The sequence below is a fragment of the Falco rusticolus genome, chromosome 6, assembly GCF_015220075.1.
Source record: "Falco rusticolus isolate bFalRus1 chromosome 6, bFalRus1.pri, whole genome shotgun sequence".
Taxonomy (NCBI): domain Eukaryota; kingdom Metazoa; phylum Chordata; class Aves; order Falconiformes; family Falconidae; genus Falco; species Falco rusticolus.
Window position 1 is genome coordinate 16,501,237 of NC_051192.1, and position 17,772 is coordinate 16,519,008.

Consider the following 17,772-nt stretch of genomic DNA (forward strand, 5'->3'; position numbering starts at 1 on the left):
AGCACTCCCACGGGCAAGCCTTGCTGGGCACCACTTTCCAACCAAGAACGGGACCATTTGGAATGGGTTTCAATGGGAATGATGTGAAAACATCAGAAATTGAAAGAAACAGGGTGGTATCAGTTCTAGCTACCGAAAGGAGACAGGACAAGAACTTCTGGCCTTAGAACACAGTGGGAAATAATTAGAATTTGGGAAACCCATTGTAAGCCCCCAAGGATAACACAGCGCTGGAGTAGTTCACACATGTTATGATACAGAATTGCTTCCACTGGCGGCTTTTAAAAGCAGACTAGACTGACAGCTGTCAAGAACTGCTTATGAGACAGTTAATCATGCTGGAGGGCAAAAGATGACGAGATAACCCCTGAGCGTCTCTTCCAATCCTGTTTTCCATCATTCTGTGATACGAGCTTCCTGCAGGGCTGCAGCCTGGGAGGGCAGCTGAACCCTGGGCAGAGCTGGAAGAACTGGAGAGGGACAAGGTAAAGAAGGGCAAAAGTCGGAGTTTGTCATGTTCAATTTATCTCACCACTGCCAGTGAAGGCAGCCTGCGAGCAGATCAGAAGAGCAAGGTCCCTAGGTAACAGAGACAATAAAAGGGGGAAAATGACAAATTATAAGCCTCGCCATGCAGTCAGGAGCTCTACTTATTCCAAAGGAGTTCAGAAATCCCACAGGAAGGGTGCAGAGAAAGGCAAAGGATTTTTCCACAAGTGTAACTGCCAAAAACATTCTGAAATGTCAGCTTTGGCAATGCACGTGGTATATCCCACGGGACAAGAGGGTGACTTTGAGGAGGTAAAAATGCTCCGGTCACCAAAATGCTCTTTCCTTGCAAATTCTGCGGTGTCTGGTTAATGATGTTACAGTCTTGGGGGCTGTTTGATTTTTCCCTACACCAGTGGCAGCCCATCAGCCAGGAGAGCAGCTGCTGGTTTGGCCTAATGAACGTAAGCGTTGCTGCTGCCTCTGTCACTCTCTCCTGTCCCAGTCAGAGGCAATGGCAAGAGGGCACAAGCGCCTGCAGAGCGTGCATAAGGTTTGTGCGGTGCTTGGATGCCCTCAGCTACTGCATCTCATGAATATTGATGATCCAAGTTCATAACATTTGCAATGCAGAAAATACCCAGGAGTGTCTGTGTTTTCCAGCTTAGCTTGGTTTTGTTTTGTGATTTGTTTGCTTGTTCTTCGGGGCTGGCTTGTCTTTTTACAAATGTCTGCTGCAGTTTCTTTATTGATGACATTCAGTGGATTTAGCAGCGAGGAGAATCTTTTCTCCGGTTGAAGATCTCTTTGCTTCCCTGGAACAACTATCCCCTGTAGTCCTACAGGATCACACAGAAGCCTACGGTTTTGACGAGAATATTGAATCAGGTTATAGACATATGATTTGAAGAGCTGTGTCCCATATACTGACAGTTCAAAAAAGGTTGTAATTTTTTAACAGAAATCTAGAAAATATAGGGTCAATTCATGATAACAAATTCAGTTTCTTTCTTACTACAATTCATAGGACTGTAATATATCTGAAATTTCTGCCTAAGATTTGTACGGCTCTATATGCCAACATTTACATTTTCAATGATGAACGTAAGTGAAAATTTTGAAGGGGCCAAACATCTACACCCCACCTTGTCAGCAAAGACATACCCCATGTCATATATACTTGGGTGGCCAGTTTGTTGTGGTGAAGATCAAAGGCCCACAGAAGTAGCTACTTACCATTTAAATAAATCCTGACATAACCCACAGCATTCAGATTCCCTCAGAGATGGAAATCACTTTGAAGACATGGGCCAAAAGAGCTGCAGAAGAATCAGCAAGAAGCTTCTGTGACTCTAACAGAGGGCAAGTGGGATGGGATGAAGGCAGATGGCTACCAAGGCAAGGTCCCCAGCCTGCAACACCTACAGATAATTACTCCCTGAAGAGCATCCAGCTCTGCTTTCAGACTGTTAGAAGATGGTTTTAGTGGGCTCAGCCCTGCAGGTCAGGGGTAACTGATTGCAGAGCCATTGCCGCTCCCTGCAGCGCGAAACATGAGTAAGAGGTTTGGAGTGGGGCGCTCTGCAAGAAACGCGGGGAGTTGCTCCATGGCCAGTGACTGCTGTGACTGGACAGCCTCAAGCAATTTCGAGTAGTGCTGGTCTCCAGGCCAGACTCACTCTTAGAGCAATGACATTCATGTGGTTAGTGACGTGCATTTAGGACTGACTGTGTCTGAAGTGGAACTGGGTGCTAGAGCTGGGGTCAGCAAAAAAACGTCTGTGCTGGGAAGGGTGGGCAGAGTGACATGGGCACCCTTTCGTCTCCTGTGCCAAGGACAGAAGGATGTGTTCGGGGAAAATTTATACACCTCCTGGTTCCTCTTCTTGCTCTCCTCTTGTGTGTGGAGAATGAGCCACCGCGATAGTGACTAGTCTCTGAAACCTCCATAACATTTGGAGGTATGATCAAGATACGCAAGGATAGTTCAAAGCAAGGCTTATCAAGTGTTTTATATCTCAGTCTCCTTCAGGAAAGCGGGTAACACTTGCTGTCACTGAGCCCTGCTTTTCTTTCAGTCCAGCTCTGCCACTCCTGGTAGTGGTGGCTGAGGTTCTGCTGCTCCCTCATGCCTGCCCCAGGACAACGTACATAAGGGACACAAAGACCATCAGGACTCCTGGCTCTCAGGAAAGCTCGTCTCTCCTCCTGACCCTATTCCTGAGCCACGATGAGCCAGGTATTCTAAATCCCAATTTTCCTATTCCTAAAGCAGTGCTAAAGCTTATCATCATCTTTGTAAAGTACTTTGAGATTTACTTGTTATAAAAAGTTGCAAAAGAGCTAAATGTTTTTACCACTGAGTAATTTTAAAGTATTTCAGCACGAAGGTGACTACAGTCACTAAAAATATGTTGCATGGACTTCCCAAGACAAAAGCTGTGCCGGAAGCCTTTAGTCCAGAAAAGCTTTTTGGGTTTGGTTTTGGGTTTTTGCTGTTCCTTGATGCTCTGATGACACCCTGTGGACTTTTCCCTGTACTACTGTAGCTGTGCAAAGACCCAAGAATTTAATTCTTTTTCTCCCCAATGGCTGTTCCATGCCGCTTCCCTACATTTTTCTCTAGTGACTTTTTTTCTTCAGGCCGTTAACTCAGTCTTTAGTGGCTTTTAGCAAGGGAGACACGTCACTAATATTTGGCATATACTGTTCCTGTGCATTGCTCTCTTGCTAACACTGGTTCTTTTGCAATTAGGTGACCTAGACCCCTCTGTGACCAGCTGTGCTCCATGGCACATCTTGAAATGCAGCAGTGGGTTTCAGATACTCAAAGTGATCTGTCCACTGGGACTGTGGTGATCTCAGACCTCCTCCACAATGAAATTCCCCAGATTTATACTCTGTCTGGAAGAATATACTTGTCCTTTGTCCCCTCGGTCTCAACTTCTATGCCAGCAGAAGGATATATTAATTATTTGTAGCTGTTCTGCCTCGAAGTGTGTGGCCTGTATGTTTATTTGCCTCTTGGGTATACTTGACAATCAAGCGCTGATCCTTGAAGAGCAATGTTGGTGGGGGCACACAGCAGCCACTGGCTCCCACGCCATTCCACACTTGTCTGTACTTAGGAATTAGTTTCCCTTTTAGTTTTCCTCAGTCTCAGAAGAACCATGAAAGGAAGGGAAGAAGTAGGAATTAAACCTTCTTTCTCCTGTGAGTGCTTGTCTCCGTTTGAATTCACACTACGAATGGCAGCAGAACGACCCAAACCCCACCAAATAGCTGGAAGAGAGCAGCAGAGGTTTCAGAGGAGCATTCTTCCAACAGCAACATACCCAGAGACCTCAAGAATGGTATTAGGCTCAGTTAATGCCTGGACAGAGTTTGAGGTGGCCACGCTACGGAACAGAGACACCTGCATAACAGATGGGGAGAACGCCAGACCTTGGTGTATGTGGTTTAGGGGAAAAGAAGTCCCTATTCTGACACAGTGAGATCCGGACTAATTCTTGGATGAAAATTCAGGTTGAATTTTGTTAGCAATGTTGTCCCACGTTATAGCAACAGAAGAGTCAATCTTACAGATTTTGATCATCCTCTTCAGCTTGCCAGTGGTGGCAGCCACCAGAACATCTGTCTTCATTGGAAGACGAAGATGGTGGCCAGCCCAGGGCTGGTGTGTCAGCTTCCCCGAGGAAATGAGAGTGGCCTCAAACACCGCCCAGGAATTTGGTGTGTAATGAGGGGAAACCTTTGAAGGAATATCAAACTTGTAAGCATGGAAAAAAAGAGAGAAACACTCCTCCTGAGGGTGGGGGCAGATACAGCTGCCAAATGTATTGCAGGAGGCCAGTGAAGATCTCAGAGTACTTCAGCTCCAGCAGTCATTTAAAACATTAGGTGGAATAAATTGAATGAAGGCCACTGGGGTGGGTGTTCATCAGGAAATAATTCCAGCTCCTTTGGTTAGATGTCCACTGGAATGTTTTCTGCTCAAAAAAGCATGCGGCACCCTGCTGTGAGCTGTCAGAAGATGTAGCTGAACTGAGCGTGATGAGATGAGCAGCCAGGCAGCAGAGTTCCTGGTACAGCAACCATTTCAGCCCATCGGAGACCAAATCGATTAGTCACATTGCTCCCTGCCTTATCCTTCAGCTAAGTTTGGAACAGAAGAGAAAAGCAGTACCTCAACTTCCCCTACAACAGGAGAAACAGTACCCTTGGGAGGCCCATGGAGCCTGGCTCCGGCGGCTGCCCTTCCTCTTTCTGCGCAGGGTGAAGGAGGACAGGAAAACTCCAGCTCCAGAAGACAGGTCCCATAATCCAGCTGCAGGGAATAACCCACCCACTAACATGTTCCAGGCTCCCGACTGCAGAAAGTTGCACCTGGTGCCTAGTGCATCACTTCCCAAGGAAAGGGAAATGAAGTTCGTATCCTTGTGGAAATAGAACAAAGTGATCTTATTGTTTTGTTATCATGTCTGACAATCTTGTGTGCATGAGTGAAATGCCAGACTCGCTCTCGTTGTTCCCTGACTTTGAGGATGCTGATGCATCTTGTCTGACAGGTGAGCTCACCAGCTCTGAGCTTTTACACTGTTGGAAATGAGCTCAGACCCGCACGGCAGGTCACATCGCGCTGTCGTGTCAGATTGTGGGAGCACACTGGAAGTCATTCTGTTGCATATCTCATTCTAGACTTGCACTCAGTGAAGACAGCTGTGGTTGTCTGAAGGAGTATGTGGTTACTAAATGACGTTTAGACAATCGTACTAAGCAGAGTGATGCTTGTGGAGATCAGGTAAAGTCTGTTGTGAGGAATCGTACGGTTATGGGCAGCTCAATGACTCGGGACTCCCAAGGCAACTTTTTCACCTATAGCCTGTCAGAGCCCAATACTCTCTGAACAGGATCTTATAGATATTCCACCCACGGAGGGTTTAATGTTTAACCCTAAATTTACTTATTTGAAGATATTTTATATATACTTTTTGCCACGCTGAGAGCTAGATAAATGATGAAGAGAAAGAGGATTGAGGGGTATTTTTTGAGATCACAGAATTAGAGAATCACACATGTAATTAAGCAGAGTGGCACAGCAATGAACTGAAATCACAATACAAGCACAAATGACAGCAGAAAACAGCAATTGCAGTACGCCGTTGAATCGCAACACAAACATGATTCCCATTACCAGTCTCCATAATAAGGTCACCATCATGACCCTGAGCATCCCTAGTCCCTGCAAAGGGACCATAGGCTGAGACCAGCTCAGGCACTTTGCTCTCTTCAGAGGTCTTGTTGTTTGTCATCCAGATTTTACACTCTCTGTGGGGCTGAGCCATGGATGCCCTCCCCCACTGCTGGTCTGACTAGCTCAGGAAAGCTTTCAAACCCTTTTGACTAACTCAGAGACAAACATCCAGCCAATCACTTGATCTGCTCAGCTGATACAGCCAGTTGATCCAAAACAAAGGCTACCCTCCAGTTACTTTTTTGTTGAGACCAGTTCATGTTTATTTGCCACAGCTGTGGTCAGTCACTCCTTCCTTCCTTGCGCTTCATGAGCCCTCGTCCTTCTCCCCTAAGCCTTCTTCCATTGCAGGGGTTTATTGATTGGTCCCATCGCTAGGTGCGCGTCTGACTGAGTCATGATTTCAAACAAACATGGAACAACTTCTGCAGTAGCAAAATCCTGTCCAAGGGTGAATCCAGGATAGCAGCTAGAGAGACTTCTTTGAGGGAAGAAATGGGAATTTCTGCATATTTGCCCAGAACATCACCACGCTCAGAAGATCTAGGGTGAGTCCCAAAGCATCTGGTGGTCAGTCTAGGTAAGGTGTTTTGTTCGTCCATTGTCTTGCCCAATGGGAGTCATCATTCCCCCTTTCTCAGTTAGGTCACAGACAATTCCATTGCTTTTGTGAAAATCCTTGACATCACGAATAGACAAAATCGCAGGATGTTGTATCAGGCCCACACTAAAGGGAAGACAAATCCCCACAGATGGAGCAAACATCTTGCAGGTCAATAGGCTGCCATGGGCAAAACGTCTCAACTCAGGAAATTTCACTTTGTTTAATTCACTGTCAGCTAACATAAGCTTTTCATTACTGGTTTAGGTATTGAGAAGAACTAGAAGACAAGCAATTAAACAAACACTTAGGGAAATTACTTTTTGCTCCCTGCCACAGCCCAACATCTTCTTTCCCTGCTAATCTCATTTCCCCATCTTTTCACAGCATGCTGCGCTCACTGAGTGAGGCAATGGGCAATGCAGGAGGTGGGGCCAGTGCTTAATGGTTTCTGTCTACCACTCCCTGCTTCTTCCTCTTTTCTTCTGCTGCTCCTTGCTTCTTGCACCTCCCCTGCTTTGGTGTGGGAGCTGCAGTCCCTTTGGGGGTGTCCCAGCCCCAGTTTGGCTTATCCACCCGCCACAGTCCTGTCAGAGGTACCTCCTTTGGCACAAAGTGCCACCTTCCAAGAGTGTGTCTCCAGCTGTATCCCCAGCAATGTTGCCTTCCATGTGTTTTCTTTGCTTCCTTCTTTCACATTTCTTCTCGTACGTCTCCTCCTGTGCCCCAGGTTGTGTCACCACTCTGCCCTCGAATTTCTAAACAAAGATCAGCCTCCCTAAGGTCAGAATCAATCTCCAACTGCTATCCACTGCTCGATCAGGAAATGGCCTGTAGTAAGATTTCTCCTGAAAAAAAAAGAGCTAATAATTCTGTAAGTTCTTGGGATAAAATTACTTTCACCTGAAATAGGCATTGTGGGAAGAGTCCCTGAAAGAGGTCAAAGAGGGGTTTGGAATAGGAGGACTTTTAGGATTTGATGATGTACCCTCAGGCTGGGGAGTCCCAGTACCCAGCTGTTCATGGTAGCAGCCTGCCAGGGCACTTCATCATCTGGAACTTTTTTCTGACTAGTTGGGCATAGGTGATGGTGGGTAGGAGGGCTGAAGCCTCATTCACACCCTTGGTATAACTTCAGATTGTCGCTTCAGAGGCCTGAGGTACCGAAGGAACGGGCCCGTTTGTCATTACAGCACTTGTCAATAACACAATGTCTTTGGGAGCCCCTGGTGCGTGCCGAGAGGCAGGGAAAGGTATCAGGAGTTCTGTGAACAATGGAGATACGCTAAGGTGTCTGCAAGGCCAAGGGAGGAGCCCAGAAGATCATAAGATAGCTTGCAGGGTCAAAGCTGAGTTAACAGTCTTTCCCTTAGCAGCATTCGACACAGTCTTTCCTTCCAAGGGAACGGTCTCCTTTTCTTGGTATGTATGTCCAGGACAGCGTGAAGACTGAAGCCAAGAAAAGCCTCTAAGTGCCTTGTAAGGCTGCTCATAGTGCGAAGATGCCCTCCGCAGGCACTCAGTGGGGAGCAGGTGCCTCTGTCTGCTGAGGTAGAAGGACTGATAGGAAATGAAACGCCTCTGTTCCTGGCTTTATGTTTCTTTTTCCCGACGGTCCTGCTAGTAGTGCAAGTTTCAGGAGGGGTGAGAGACTGAGGGCACCAGAGCTGCCCCAGCATCCCACCTCACAGCAGAGGAGGGGGATCTGCTGGAAAGAAGTGGCCAAGGAGCCTTAAGGGATACTGCCAGGTGACCACAACCTACACAAGTCTCGCTGGATTGCGTGTGAGCACCGAAGGGGGGTGCTCTGAAGGCAGCACCAGAGCTGGTCATACACACCAACGGGATAGTCTGGGATTCACCGAGCAAACCCAGTGTGGTGAGGAAGGTCCAGGCTTCAGGAGCTTGTCTTTTGCCCTGCCCTGGTACAGACGGCACATGGGCTGTGCCCACAGAAGTATTTCAGAGTCCTGATGAGCCTCTCTCAAAGTGGCTTACAGAGCCATGCCTGTAGCTAAGGCCACTGGAAAGACCAAGCGCTTCATCTCCCCACCACCCACAGGCTGCAGTTCCCGATACGGGAACGTCAGCTTTCTCAAGCAAGAAGTAGGTCTCCAACTGGCACAGTTGTGTCTCTTACAGGGGTTCTGCAGACTTACCTCATGTCAGTAAGAAGTCACCCTCGCTCTCATCACCGACCAACAGAGAAATACTGCTGGAAGTCTTTCATTGACCTGGGAAGAACAATCAGCTCTTCACTATCAGAAGTAATGGAAGGTAAGGATTTGAACAGCGGAAAATTCAAAGTAGAATCATAGAAGCGCTTTGGTTGGAAAAGACCTTTAAGATCATCAAGTCCAACCGTTAACCCAGCACTGCCAAGCCCACCACTAACCCATGGCCCTAAGTGCCACATCTACGTATGTAATACAGCTATCGTCCTGCAGCAAAACTGGCTCCTAAATGTTTAGCTTCATTGCCACTGCACCATATTCCCTACTATTTAATTTTCCACAAAATGTAAAGTGTCAGCTTAACTCCAGAAGCAGTACCTGGACTGAAGCGATGTGGCTCATCCCATCATACATATCAGATTTAGTAACCCAACTGCTGAGGAGCATATGGCGATTTCTGAGCTGATTCTGCAGCAGGCCTGCTTGGATTTCCTGGGGCACATGGGGATAATGCTTTGCCTGACCAAAGAGGTCCTGCTGGACCTGAGCTGGCTCTGCATAACCCCAGGTCAGCTATCTGCCTTCCCAGCAACCCAGGCACGCTGCAGGTGGGTGACAAGAGTTAAGAAGACAATACACCACACTGTTGTGAAGTGACCATGTCGTATTTCAACTTTTCATTCAAGGCCGCATTCACTGATTCGCACAAAGTTCTGGGTTCCTGGGTTTTGTATCACTTTCAGAACTTAAAATAATTATTGTAAAGCTGTAGCCCCATACCACCCCCACCCCCCGCCCCCACCCTGCCCTGAAAAGCTATCTGTTCATTGCTTCAGCTCAGCAGTCTGATATTTGCTTGTTCTTTTTCCTGGCTGGAAGTATCAACCTGCAACCAGCTCACTGCTTGCTTTGAATCTGACTTTAGAAATAGGGGAAAAGGATTTAAACAGACTGACTGCTTCCAGCTCTCCCCAGCACAGGAGAGACACGGAGCTGCTGGAGCGGGGCCAGAGGAGGCCAGGGAGATGCTCAGGGGCTGGAGCAGCTCTGCTGTGGGGACAGGCTGGGAGAGCTGGGGTGGCTCAGCCTGGGGAGGAGAAGGCTGCGGGGAGACCTTAGAGCACCTGCCAGTGCCTAAAGGGGCCGGCAAGAAAGCTGGGGAGGGGCTTTGGGCAAGGGCAGGTGGCGATGGCACACGGGGAATGGCTTTACATGAGAGAGGGGAGATGGAGATGAGAGATGAGGCAGAAATTCTTCCCTGTGAGGGCGGCGAGGCGCTGGCCCAGGCTGCCCAGAGCAGCTGTGGGTGCCCCATCCCTGGCAGGGCTCAAGGCCAGGCTGGACGGGGCTGGGGGCAGCCTGGGCTGGGGGGAGGGGGCCCTGCCTGTGGCGGGGGGTTGGGAACTGGATGTTCTTTAAGGTGCTTTCCCACCCAACCCATTCTGTGGCTGTATGATTACCAATTCTGCTTTACCATTAATTCCTGTTTAATAAATATGAATTGTTTAAGCTTAAAGCAAAATGATTGTGATAACCTTGCTCCTGATTTTTACAAAGTGGGATAGTGCTGTGTTCATATATAATAAGGTCAGTCCTTCCTTTTGCCATCAGGGTTGAACTGATCCCCTTACAATGAACTGTGCTTCACTTCCGCCTATACAGCTTCAAGAGATAAAATTAGATCTGAGGAGAATGACCCCTGAGAGCAGCTGGCCGACCAAGCCACTTGCTCTGCAACATCTCTAATAAGCTGTAATTTGTACTTCAGCTATTATACTTCTTGCCACACTGAGAGCTAGATAAATGATGAAGAGAAAGAGGATTGAGGGATATTTTTTGAGATCACAGAATTAGAGAATCACACAATGGTTTGAGTGGGGAGGGACCTCTAAATGCCAAATAGTTCCACCTTACCACCACAGGCAGGGACCCCTCCCCCCCGCCCAGGCTGCCCCCAGCCCCGTCCAGCCTGGCCTTGAGCAGTGCCAGGGATGGGGCACCCACAGCTGCTCTGGGCAGCCTGGGCCAGCGCCTCGCCGCCCTCACAGGGAAGAATTTCTGCCTCATCTCTCATCTCCATCTCCCCTCTCTCATGTAAAGCCATTCCCCGTGTGCCATCGCCACCTGCCCTTGCCCAAAGCCCCTCCCCAGCTTTCTTGCTGGCCCCTTTAGGCACTGGCAGGTGCTCTAAGGTCTCCCCGCAGCCTTCTCCTCCCCAGGCTGAGCCACCCCAGCTCTCCCAGCCTGTCCCCACAGCAGAGCTGCTCCAGCCCCTGAGCATCTCCCTGGCCTCCTCTGGCCCCGCTCCAGCAGCTCCGTGTCTCTCCTGTGATGGGGACCCCAGAGCCGGACGCAGCGCTGCAGGGGGGTCTCACCAGAGTGGAGCAGAGGGGCAGAGCCCCCTCCCTCACCCTGCTGGCCGTGCTGGCTAAAGCCCAGGGTACGTTGGCTTTCTGGGCTGCAAGTGCACAGTGCCAGGTCATGTCCGACTTTTCATCCACCAGTACCCCCAAATCCTTCCCGGCAGGACCGCTCTTCTCTCTTCGTCCCCCAGCCTGTACTGATATGGGGCTGCCCTGACCCAGGTGCAGGACCTTGCACCAACAGTTTAACTCTGTGGCTTGCACAGGTGCTTTTGAAAGACAGACTTGTGTGGGGCATGGGTCCTTGGAGGTGCTGGCATGTGGGGCAGAATGTCCTCCCGAGAAGCATCCAGTGGAGTGTAGTTCCTGCTTGACTTTTAGGGTTTTGCTCCATTTCTTCACATGCCAGGACTAGACAACAGTCCTTGCACTTGATGGACAAGGATCCTGGCTGGGCTTTCAGCACTCTCTGCCACGTAGGGACTTCTGTGTCAGGGGTCCCCAGGTGCAGGAAGAAGAATACTGGGTGATAGTATTTGAAACAACACAAATAAACCTGCTTTTCTCTGGCAAGAACCTCCTCAGGTCTCCAAGGGGCTTTCAGATAGGTCCGTAGTGCACAGAGAGAAGTGATGCAGTGTTCCCTGAGCTCACAGCTACTGTGTGAGGTTTGGAGATGGAGAGCCTTGTCAGCACAGCACCGCATCTGAGCTACCAGCACCGCTCACACAGCGATTTTGTGTTGGGGTCTAACTCCTGCTAAGCGCGCAGCCCCTTCGGGAAGATGCGTAACACGGCTGTCCTTTGCAGGGTAGCTTTATGGTCAGGCTCCTGTTACCCCTAAGGGAGAAACTAAGTGAGTATCTTCAAGAATGCACTCAACATCATCTGAACTTTGAATCCCTTCACCTAACTCTTGCTTCTGTGGGCATTATCGCCTGTCAGGGAAGGAAGGGCAGTATGCTAGCAACTCAGTCTCTCGGCAGGCTCTCCGGTAAGTAAGCAGAAGCAAGGAGAAATGGATATGGAGCAAAAAAGATCCATGATTTCTACTGCCTTTTGTTTGTATTTGTGAAAATGTGACTTACAGAAATTAATTCGATAATCACAATGATTCCAAGTCTTACAAGATTCAGATATACTCCTAAAAATCCACGATCATGAAGAATAAGACTGGATAATAATTTAAGCTTCAATATTTTAATTTCTTTACATGAAAGTAATTTTCTAACACTTAAAATAATAGAAATAAAGCTGAAAGATATGCAAAGCACACCTGAAAACTTCACAAACAATAAATTTTAGCCTTGCTTCATTTTTAGCAGGTTGCTGGGGTTTTATCTGGTTGTTGTTAGGTATTTGTGGATAAACCTGCTGGTACAACATCCGTCTCAAAAAAGGCAAAATCTTGATTTGATAGTGGTTTACAGTCAGCTTAGCACAGGTGCACATCCAGGAGAAGCCATGCTTTCAGACAGGAGCACCGTCTGCAAAGTTATTCACCATTGCCGTTGCAGTGGGCTTTTGTAACAGGTAGAACTAAAGTTACCCGTGTGCGTGTCATTACACACAGGTGGAAGTCGGATGAAGAAAAGCAAGCTGGGTGATTAGTGTGGCTGGCCCTGGAAGAATCTGTGGGTACAGCGATACTGCACAAGGTGCAGGAGCAAATGTGCATGGCGCAGGCGTGCTAGGTGAAAGAAGCCAAAATAACTGGTATCCGTTCTCTGAAAGGCAGTATGGAATCAGGCTTCCTGACAGCCTGTGTGCATTGCCTAATGCTGTGATAAACTGTCAGGGAAGTGTGATACTGATCTTCGGGTAGGAGCGAAGAGAAACAAAATTATTTGGAATTTGTTAGATGGGCAGATTTGGGGTTTCTGGGCATGTTTTGAGCATTAGACTAAAACAAAGGCGGTTTTCAACTGGCTGAAAATCATGATCTTCTTCCAACTGCAGCTGTTGCTCCCTGTGGCCAGCTCCGGTCAGCCTTTTACCCAGGTGGATACGGTAATGCCCTAAGCAGATTTTCTTGTAAGGGATAAAAATGGTGATTTTCACCACACCCTTGCAGCAAATTCTTAACAGGGTACAGAAGAGAAGAGGAATGGTGAATGCTGGAATGTGTTGTTCTGTTGACTGAAGCCATAAGGAGATGGTAAATAGCATGTTCCCCACAAGATACCTTGGGGGACAGAATTTTATCTTATCATGTTAAAAATGAGATCCCCCTCTTCATTTTCAAAAGTGACCACATCCTACCCTACTTATCATCTAACATTCAAATATATTCCCAGATCCACTCAACTTGCAATGCCAACCCCCGCTGTCCACTCGACTGATTTTCAAACCAGAATATTTCTATGCCTTAAAACGTTACTTTTGTCTCCTATAGCGACCCGTTGCCTCTTCTTTTACACTTCGTCATTGCCCCTTGCAGGCATGCTGTATTTCCGAGGTCGCAGGGCAATTCTGTTCTATGACTAGGAGGTCTGAGTCCTAGAATATGAGTAGCAAATACTTATCACTTGAGATGGAGCGTTAGAAAGTCAGCCCTGAGCTCATGTTTCTTACAGCACTGAGTTGCCATATGCAGGTATATTCATCCCCTGACTTGCAGTCAGCTGAAAGCTGGACACTGCTGAGCCAAGACTTCAGCAATCTCCTCCTCCACTTCTAGCTCCAAATCAGGTCCACAAAGTTCACACTTGGAGCCTGTTAGGCTCCAAGTTGAATCAATGCACTGTTTCTTCTAGCCCTCTTGTTGGTGTTGTGTGTGTGTCCCTTCCCCCTGCCCCCCCTAATTCCTTGTGTGGGAAGAGTGAGAGGGAAGTCGCCACTGCTAAGAAAGCCTATGGAGCAAATTCTTTTCCCAATGTTTGCCAGGAAAGGCTCAGGCAGAAAACTTTCAAATCCCAGCCTCCGCGGAAGCATTTGAAAAGCAGGCCCATTTTGCTACCGACAGCCGCGGGTATCAGCTGTGAACAGACACTTCTGGGCAGGCAGCGGAGCACGAGGTGCTCAGTGCAGCTGCAGGTGCTCCCTGGGGAGCGCAGAGAGCTCCTCTGCCCTGGTGACGCACCAAGACCTCCTGCACAGCAAGTTCCCTCTTCGCTTGCTGGCCAAGAGCCTCATCCAGGGTTTTATTGGGTTTGTTTGGGTTTTTTTTCACTTTCCTTTCTCATAACACGTGCTGGCTTTACTTCTAAAACCAGTTTTATGCACCTTAGCTTTATGTGCTTTGTATGCTCCTCTGAAGAAAGAAACCGTGGTACAGTAGATGTAGTAATAATAATAATAATAATAATAAATTATAATAATTAATAATAATAAATCATCTGCCTTGATGAGGCATGCCTGTTTATTTTTCTTTTGAAAGATGAGCTTTCAGGCTCCAGAGTGCAACACAGACCACAGCTACTTTAGTTTGGCAGTGGCTTCTCTTCCTGGAGATAAGTTCCCAACTCTGATGGCGTGTTAAATCCTAGCCCTGCCTCATCCCCTATGTAGCACTAGGTGCCAATGTGGAGGGATGTGAACAAGGCAGTATACAACTTTATCCTTGATTTTATACTTTCAAAGGAATAGCATGGGGAATGTGGCAGACAACAGCTGTGGGAGTTGCACTTTGTGACTTAGGAGCAGGAGTGTCTTCTGAAAAGAATTGTGATGCCTACTCGTGTGTCCTAGTGTTTTAAAAATGTAGATTTGTTCCATCACAGGAACTGATTCAGAGGAAAGGAAGATCGTATGAACTTTGTGGACCTGATTTGGAGCTAGAAGTGGAGGAGGAGATTGCTGAAGTCTTGGCTCAGCAGTGTCCAGCTTTCAGCTGACTGCAAGTCAGGGGATGAATATACCTGCATATGGCAACTCAGTGCTGTAAGAAACATGAGCTCAGGGCTGACTTTCTAACGCTCCATCTCAAGTGATAAGTATTTGCTACTCATATTCTAGGACTCAGACCTCCTAGTCATAGAACAGAATTGCCCTGCGACCTCGGAAATACAGCATGCCTGCAAGGGGCAATGACGAAGTGTAAAAGAAGAGGCAACGGGTCGCTATAGGAGACAAAAGTAACGTTTTAAGGCATAGAAATATTCTGGTTTGAAAATCAGTCGAGTGGACAGCGGGGGCTGGCATTGCAAGTTGAGTGGATCTGGGAATATATTTGAATGTTAGATGATAAATAGGGTAGGATGTGGTCACTTTTGAAAATGAAGAGGGGGATCTCATTTTTAACATAAGAGCCAGCGAAGAGCTACATGGGGAAGAGCAATTCTGGATTAGAAAAATGATGAAACAGCCATGGATGGATATAATCAGGGCGTGACTGCATGGAGAAGGATTTTGCAGTGACTGAGGTACGGTATGTGACAGCCTGGATGAGATTTCTATTTGATCGAGGGGAAAGCTGCTACATTAGGTATTTTACACACCCGCTACCATCCTTCTCGACGAAGACAGCACATTCCATGGCATAATTCCGCCATGCCTAGAATCTGCTAATCTAAGGTCTCTGCATCAGTGGGTTCTTACATCAAAGGTGAAAATTAAACTCTGTTCTGCTCAGAAGACATTTTGGAACTTGTGAACAGTCATCCTGAGCAAAGTTCAAATGAGGAGGGGAGAATTCAGGCCATGCGTTCCAGTTTCAACCCATTCAGAGGATGGCTGTACTGGCTGATGTACTTTATTGATGGTGTAGGGGGATCAGTTCCCCAGAAATATTGAATTCCATGACACAGTTAAGTTGCAAAGGACACTTTGTTGCTAGACCTAATTTCCCTGGCATTTTTATCCAGATACAGGATCCTTGCCCAAGACTGCTGAATAGTGTTCTGAATGGCTGCAGCTTGAATGGAAGCTAGCACAAACCCCGCTATAGACTGGAAACATTAGGGATACTTTCAAAAGACAGAGTTATAATTAATGGTGTGTTGAGCTTTTGAGGCATGTACATCTTGTGGGGTTCTATTTATTTATTTATTTAACAGGTCATGTTAAAAGTAGTTCGTAAAACCGATGACATGTGCCCTCTATACCTAAGGAAACAAATTACCATTTGTCCAATTTGCTTGCAAAGAGTAAATATTTAAATATATACAAAATTTAAATAATAATAATAAAAATAAGTAAAATATTTAAATATATAGAAATATGCTCTTAGTGTTTGTTTGCACTGGCCACATATCTTATTTTGTATCTTTGGTCTCTTTTTCAGGATACAGGAGGACAGGATGGGATGACAGGAGGCTGACTTGGAGCAGAATGCCCTGTACTTAAAGATGTCGTCTAAGTCAAGGCAATATGGAGATGAGACCGGAGTTAGCTGACATCTGTTAATTGAATCTGGTCTCTTCATCAGAGCAGAGAAAGCCCTAAACAGGCCTGTGATTTAGTTCTTCAGGTCCTGAAAGGCATTTTTGTACCTGAACCTCACTTGTATGCCCTAATTGCCAGGTGGTTTGCTACAGAATTTAAGGATTTGCAAGAATTTTTGTCATTGATACACAATAAAAGAGGGCAGGAAATGTAAAACTGACAAAGATAACCTCTGCTTCTTGCCAAGGGTTCACAGCTACCGGTTTGTGGAAACAGTATAAGTCATAATATAAAATATCTTAGATAAAGATTTTTAAATTCTGCTTACATATCTGGGGTAAGTGCCCCCCACACCTATCCTCTGAAAAAATTTGTATTTTGTGTAAAAATTTGCAAAAAATGTTTCTAGTCATACTCTGTCCTTTCCTGCAGTCAGTTGCTATCAGATAGAGTTGCTCACTGCTGTGGCCATGTCATTAATGATCTCAAAGCCAGTGATTAATGTCTTCCAGCTTGTCTGACTTCCAATCTGGAAATTAAATGACCTTCAGAGAGTAACTTAAGATTCAGAACTCCAGGCTTAATGTAAAATTTGAGTGGAATAACATGATGGCTCACATCCTTAAGATGAAACAATTGATATGTGGTATGTGATTATCTTAGACCACAAATATTTCCTTAGCTCATTGGATGAATGATCTGGTTTTACTTTATCCAGAATGTGCACTTTTCTTTTTTTTAAAACCCCGGAAGCTACTGTTAAATAAGCTAGAGTGAAGTATGGCTAGACAGCAGAATGCACACAAAACACTGAGCCACAAGAGGTGGTGAAGGCATCTCACCAGGTACATGGGGACATGAGGAGCCCAGAGAAAAAGGTCAGATCACAGGATCACAGCATCACAGAATGGTGGGAGTCAGAAGGGACCCCTGGGACCACCCAGCCCACCCCCTGCTCAAGCAGGCTCTCCTAGAGCAGCTGCGCAGGGCCGCAGCCAGACGGGCTCTGAATGTCCCCAGAGAAGGAGACTGCACAGCCTCTCTGGGCAGCCTGTCCCCGTGCTCCGGCACCCTCAAGGGAAAGAAGTTTTTCCTGCTCTCCCCACGGAGCTCCCTGTGCTGCAGTTTGTGCCCGTTGCCCCTTGTCCTGTCGCTGGGCACCGCTGACAAGAGCCCGGCCCCGGCCCCCTGACACTGGCCCTTAAGGTACCTGTGTGCATCACTCAGGTCCCCTCTCAGCCTTCTCCTGCCCAGGCTGAACAGCCCCAGCTCCCGCAGACTTTCCTCCTAGGAGAGATGCTCCAGATGCAGATGTTTGAGTACGAGCTGGTGGTGTGACCTCACCACAAATTAGACAAGTGGCATGCTGGCTACAGGAGGAAAAATTACTGTTCCCCCTGTATTTGGCACTGTTGGGGCCCCACGTTGTATAAAGTTTTAATCTGGGCTGCCTCCGGTTCAAGAAGGATGGGGAGAAGCTGGAGAGAGGCAGCACAGGACTACCAAGATGCTCGAGGTCATGGGGCATGCAATGCACGAGGAGAGGCTGGGGCTGCAGTGCTTGCT